Raw genomic sequence first — 7,116 nt, forward strand, 5'->3', positions numbered from 1 at the left:
CTTATTATCTATCATTTCAGCTGTCTTGACATGTTCTCTCTTTCCTGTGATCAACTCCTGTCTGACACCTGTTGCTGTTAAGTATTTGCCGTGTTTCTCTTCTGAAGCTTGGGTGGCTGCAACATCAGCAGAAAAAAATTACAAGTGTACGTGTACCATTTGGCAAGCAACAAACTTTGAGGAAGATTGCAATGGTTGGAAGCTGTGCCCTGGTACAATTACATACTTTATTCAGCCCATAAGTGGGAATTGATCCCATTATCAAAGTTACGAGGAGGAAGGCTTTTGAACCTCTTTTCATGGAGAAGCCTTTTGAACACAAACAAAGGAGGTTCAGAGAAATTCAAAACTAATATGTGGGAATGATGTTTTTTCCAACACCAGTTTGATTGTGAAACTTGTTGCTGGGGGACTATTTGAGGCCAAGAACCTAATAAGGCACAGGAAGGAACTGGGCTTTTAGGCAGTTATTAACAATATCAGAGTTACTATAATTAATAACAAATTTTGGAAGGAATATATAATCCATTTCACTGTGCTTAAGCAGTTCTTAAACTGGTAGAGACTGGGAGCAATTTTCCACACCAAGATGCTGCAGAGATCCTTGTGCTCTCTCTTAAATGTGTGGGTTAGGCCTTAAAAGAGAGATTACTGCCTCACCTGGACTGCTCATCTGATTTGATTCTTGCACGTTTCACCACAGGCTTATAGTAACAAGCCAGGGATCTGCTGCCAGCAAACTCTCTCAGGATCTCAGCTTCAGGCTGTAATGCTGACTGTGTGCAACAGGGTGCCTAATTAGCCTACTAATGATTTGGCTTTGTCAGTGTTCACAATGTGCAAGGCACTTTCGACGAAGAAAAGCAAAGCAAAGCCATTTGCTCTCCAAGATGCTCACAGCTGCAGGGCGCCCTGATAAACTGTGGAAGCTTGTGCAAAAGAGTCAAATTCAATAAATGACCAGGTCAGCATGTTTAAGGGGTCTTGGTCCAACAAGAGTGTCCTGTCCTCAGGAAGGTGGTCTGGGAGTAGGGCACAGCATGGGAGGAGACCTGGAGGTGACTATGCAGGAATGTCACCAGTAGACAGTCAGGGCTGGCACCATGGGATTTGCAGGTGATGGGAAATAGGGCAATGATGAATGAACGCTGGAAACAGCATTATATAATGGCACAAAGGTTGGGTTACGTGCACAAATGAAGGGCTCTCTTGGCTCAAGGGAGGGGATGGGTGTGTTTTGGAGGGCGGATTTGCCTCTTGGCTCCTTCAAGTGCTGCGTAAGGCATTGGTAGCCTGAATGCAGCTGGGGGCATGCAGCAGTCTCAGAGCAGTGTAGGCTGAAGTCAAATCGTGCTGAAGGAGCAGGCAAAGGAATGAGTATATGAAGATGGGGAAAGAAGGCACCAACTGGTGCGCCACATATAGCCTACAGCTGACCTAGCACTTGTGCCGTGTTGCCCTCCTGATCAAGGTTTTCTAATTCTGTCCCAGACGATGTCAGCGTCCTCCAGCAACTGGCAGTGAGACGTACAAGGCATTCCTTGGAAAGCCGGCGAGCCTCTCTGTCACCCCTCCACCTTGTCCCAGGAGGGCCAATGAGGCAGGGAGAGGCTGCCTGAAGCTGAGCCTGCTTCTCAGCTCTTGCTAGATGACTTGGGGGCTGCCTTCAGCTCCTGTTTGGGCAGCTCACCTTCCCAATGCTGTCATCCCCTGAGGAAGCAGCAGTGTCACCCAAGTGCTCTTTGCAGTTTGTTTTCCACTGTCCTGTAAAGTTTTTGATCATTTATTTGGTGCCTCAGTTTCCTCTGCATGAGCATCAGTTTATAGATCACCGAGTAACTAGGCTCTGAAAATGCAAGTGCTTGGCTAAATGTAACCAAAGCAGGCATGAGCAGAGCTGCGCCTTGCTGCCGTTGCCCAGCTCCTTTGGCAAGGGCTGCGGTTGAGGCAGAATGTGCATATCAAATCCCACCAGGCAGGACTCTTTACCAAGGAAAGCACTAGCTGATGGGCCTGGAGGGTGCTATGTCATTTCTAATGTAAAGATTAGGCAGGCACTGTGTAAGATGATGATCTCTGCACGCTCTCTCACACTCCATAGGATAAAATCCCCCTGGTGCTGCTTTGAGCAATTGGGATTCCTGCAGCTTCAGGGCCCCACAGCCCATGCATGAGCTGCAGAGATTTGCTGCCCTTCCCTTCTTCTTTTTCCTGGAGCATGCATCAGAGGAGTTTAATTACTGCCTGTTTAAAATGAACTACATCTTTCTCAGTTCCCATTTTAAACTACTAGGAGATGGAGTGACTTTAGACTTGGAAAGGGCATTAAAGGATAGCTAGGTATATGGCACAGGATTGCCACATACCTTCATTGCCTGGAAGGTTTCATTGTGACTTACGAGGCATCGAACTCTTTCACTTTTTTCCTACCTCCCATCTTTGACATAAAGTGCTCCAGAAGGTCTTGAGTCAGCCCATGATGTAAAGGCCAAACTGGCTTGTGGGATAAATCACCAGGCTTAATGTGATTTGGGTGACGTTTTGCTGATTTCTGTTAGGGATGGTCTAGGCTTGAAATCTCTCAAAACTCAAAGATCATATTTGTTTTTAGGAAATCTGGTGCTGCCACAATCTAAACCTCTTTTTCTCTTTGTCTATCAGTAAGACTTCTTCTCAATGACCAGAGGTATGGATACCCTACAAGACCTGAAGCTTGGAGGTGTAAGCATCACTCTCTCTGATCATACGCTCTCTGTCCTTGTCATCGAAATCCTATCTCTGCCAAGAATGCGGTATGCTTTTACATAAATATTGCTAAATGCTCCAAAATGTGTTTGATACACAAGAACACCCTGTTTTCTAATTGCATGCAAGAGTCTTGCTGTTGTGTTAGAATTTAAGTGGTATGTAGCCCAGTCTACACAAACCTTGAGACAACCCAGCAAGAATGAAGCTGTAGGGACTAAAATTTTTCAGCTATTTCCATGTCTAGTAGTAAGTACTCTGGATTTATGGAGCCTATGTGGGTTTCAGATAATACTTGTGCATTCTGAATCATATCCATGAAGATGATATTCTCTGGGGAGAGAAGGATACAATTACTCTATTGTATGATCAATCGTATTGTACGTATCTCATAAAACTGTTTTAAGAATCTAAGTAGCATTGTCAAGGTTTATTAAGCCCTGATAGAGATCCACACAAATCTAGAATATAATCTGTACTGTGGTTTTCTGAGTGGACACAAATGAGCATAAAGCATTTGATGAGCTGCTTCTTTCTTATGAATCACTATGAGAATTGTTTCTGAGCATCCTGTGTGAAAGGTGTCTGTCTGTAGAGAACTAACAAGGAAAGATGGAGCTGACATTTTGCTTTGGAGGTTTGGGGATTTTGTGTCTGGTGACAGTGTTCCCTGTGGCACTCCAGCTGTAGCATCCCTCTGTAAGTGACCCTGCATCTTTGGTCCAGCCTCCCAGCCATCCTGGTGCTCAGGTTGATATTGTCTATGGACTTGCATTCTTCCATAGCATTAACAGGTGCTTTCTGATGGCACTGGGTCCTCTTACCCCAGGAAGATTTTCATTCCCAGGGCCTGGCCCATGCCTGGAAAGGTGTCTTCCAACCATCAGGCAAAGGAGGCCACAGGCTGGGCCTGGCAAGGTTTCCTCGCACTTCTCTAGCCAGTTAAGGGTAAAGAGCATCCTTTTAGAAATGTCACGAGAAGATGATGTGGGTCTCTTAATGCTTTTAGTGGGAGAGAGACTCAGCAACCAGCTGTTCTGTGGTCCAAGGGGACAGAGCACGCCTTTTGTGTTGTGCTCGTACCACCTCTGTCCCTCTGTCTGTGAAAACAAACCTTGGTAAGCGCTGTGAAATCTTCCCATTGAAGCCACTGGTGGGTGCAAGCCTCTTTTATGGGGAGCAGGGATGTATACACATGTAATGTCTCTCCTCCAGAATCTGTCAAGTAGATGTGCTGGCTTTCTTTAAATAGCCCGCTGCTGCTGCACCCCTTATTTAGCTGTAGGGAGGCAAGTGACACGGTGATGCTCAGGAATGTAATTTTGCTTCTCATGTGACCTATGAGATCAGAGGTTGTTAGCAGGAGATATACCGTGACTCTCTCTGTAGGTGCTGCTGGATCCAGGACCTGGAAAGCCTGTGGGGTTGGGCGAGATGTTGGAGCACAAGGGTTGAAGGACCCCCTGGGGGAGCCTGTCTGGCTGTAGGGAGTGACTGAACACCTTAAACACCCTCTGACAGCTTCGTCTGTTCAGTGTGTGGCAGCCAGTACAAGCTGCCCTGCCTCCACCTGATGCTCTTTTAACTATTATGCTTAAAGTTGCTATTTCGTATAAGATGCATGTAATCAGGACTTTGGAGGTCCACTTACAGAGCGCGATATGAACAAGGCTTCAATTTCAGCCACTTCTGCTTGAATAGCCAGCCCTGAGGGTTTTTCTTCTGCTTGTTAAACTTCTGTCAAAGTCAGTTGCTTTGCAATACGAGATGACTTCAGAGCTGCCAGCGAGAGGCTGATGACATAATTTATGAAGACTGATACCCCCAAAGGTAGTTCAGAAATGTCTGTTATTTTTATTAAATACTTTTGTCCCAAGCTCATCTCTCCCAAGCAACTCTGTTAAGCTGATAGAACTGCAACAGTTGGCTGTGGGCTGCTGTGTGTGTATGTGCAGGTGTGACTTTTAACCTTTTTTGCTTATAAGGTTATTTCTACTTTTCTCATTGAGAAATATCAGATCATAGAAGTGGGAACAGCAAGTGCAACTGGACCCTAAGTGCCAAAGCTAATTTGAATGAAAGTTTGTAGCAAGGACAGTTTAAATGACCATGGTAAATACAGTGAAAGAAGTCTCCACTTCTGGAGTTTTGAGGGCTCTGAAATAGGTGGGAGGTTGGATCCTGAAAGGTGATGCTGCCACACAAGAGTCCCCTGACGCAAACTCTAACCTCATGTCTTTTTAAAATTCGTTATGCCACCCTTTTTGTTTGGCAATGGTCACATTTGAAATTTTGTACCCATTCATTTTGGCAAATGAATTTTAGTTTCTGGATTTTTTCAAGATGGGTAATTCTAACTATTCACAACTTAAAATCTGAACAGTCTTGATTAACAAGTGGACTACATAGTATTATTTTTATTTCTTGCCTGGTTTGTCTAACTCTCAGAAAGTGATGCTGGCAGAAAACTTTTGCAATAACAAGTTCATCATTAGTTTTAAGCAAATATTTTGAAAAAACTTTTGTAAAGTAAATAGATTTCTGGTATTTACCTGCTATTTCAGCAATAGTCTGTGGCACCCATACTGTCCCAAGAGAGTAGAACTCCAGTAGTGTTTTGCAGCTGGTGTGATAAAATGATATAAAGTTGGCTTCATCACAAAGGAGCTTCCTCCGCCTTTATGATCTCAAACGTCTTGTGGTAGCATTAACCTCCTCAGGACTGTAATAGGCCAGTCCCTGGCAGGTGTCATGCTACAGGCATGGGATCCACGCAGCCATGTTGTCTCCAGGTGTCTGAGGGTTTCTCCCTGGTGGGTCCTGGTGAATGTTTCATTTTGGCTGCTTTTTATCTGTGATGTGTTTTGTGGCTGATCCCCTGTGGGGAAGCTGGAGTTGTTTTTGTTTCCTGGTGGATGTCTAAAGTAAGCAACTTAGCTGGATGTTGTATACTTTTAGCTAGCAATAACATGAAACTATATGTGCTGCAGTGAACACAAGCCAGTGCTTTTCTTTCGGAAACTGTTGTGAAATCATTTTGTGTGTTTTGGTTTGTCCTTGTGAATGTTACATACAGATAATGATTAATGAAGATGTTTTATTAATTCTTCTCTTATTGTGCTTAAATGAATTGCCAGAGGCAAAGCAGATTGCTTAGAATTAAAGCTTTTGGTGACTTAGTGTTTGTGTAACAGCTGTATAAAAAGATACGATCTCCTGGTATCCTGGTACATGTTGTTTCCTGCAATGAGAGTACAGGTCTCTTATGACAGTAAAATCCCATTGAAGTAAGTGAGGGATCTGAAAATCAAGACATTTGGAAATCTATCTGTAGCTATGGGTGGAACCTTCACCTTGTTGGATGCACCTCCCAAGGGGTGGGAAGTGGTGTAACGTTAGCAACCTCCTGCCAAGTGCCTCACTTCTCCCTCTTCCCAAGTTGAATGTCAATTTAGCGCAGCTTTTACATGCTAACTTGGAGAGGAGGGCTGCTGTACATTTAATAATGCCATAGTTACCAGCCTGTGAGATTTGAAGCTGGAATGTCATTTTTGTGCACACTGCTTTTGGAGTTGGGGCTATCTCTCTCCCATTTGTGCTTCTTATGATATGAAATCCATTGAGTCTCAATCTCTTTTAAAATTAGATGGGGCTTATGCTGAGCATTGCTGTAAAGATGTCCCCAAGGAAGTTTCCATTTGGATGCAGTGCAGACCCTGCTGTCTTCTCTTCGCATCACTTTCTGCACCCCCCCCTTTTTTTTTCTTTTTTTTTTTTTACTTCTTACTGTTCCATTTTGTTGCCATTACGGAAGCAAAGTTTTTATCTCCCCTTCTGAAAGGTTCAGTTTCCACAAGGATTTTGTGTAGCATTTTTGTTGTTTTAACAGTATTTAAAGAAGAACCGTAATCAAGTCTCTCAGCCTGCTGTGGGCTTTAACCTTTAATACAAGCATGCTGCTAATCCTGGGTAGTATACTTGCTTCTTTACCTGAGGGTGGTGAATGCTGAAAAGCATCTTGCCCTCACTCCCAGCACATCTAATTTAGCAGATCTGCTTTCTTTACAGTAGAGTTCAAAACTGACCTTCCCCAATTCCTAATTAACTTGACAGGTGTGTTTTGTCCCACAGTCCAGTCCCTTCAAAGCAACGGAGAAACGTGAAGCTGCAGCACAGTTGTGAACGCTCGTTCTTGTGGTCCATCTGCTCACTGGGAGGAGAGGAGCTCTGTGTTTGCTGCAGCTGCAGCTCAGGAATAGACAGCCAAAGAAAATCGTCCAGCAGAAAGTGGCAGTGGCAGCCCTTGGGATAAGACGACATCTGCCAGGAGGAACATGTTGTTGGCAGCTTCAGCGGCTGAGGGCTGCTCTT

This window comes from Athene cunicularia, assembly GCF_003259725.1.
Source record: "Athene cunicularia isolate RWA chromosome 7 unlocalized genomic scaffold, athCun1 chr7_part1, whole genome shotgun sequence".
Classification (NCBI taxonomy): Eukaryota; Metazoa; Chordata; class Aves; order Strigiformes; family Strigidae; genus Athene; species Athene cunicularia.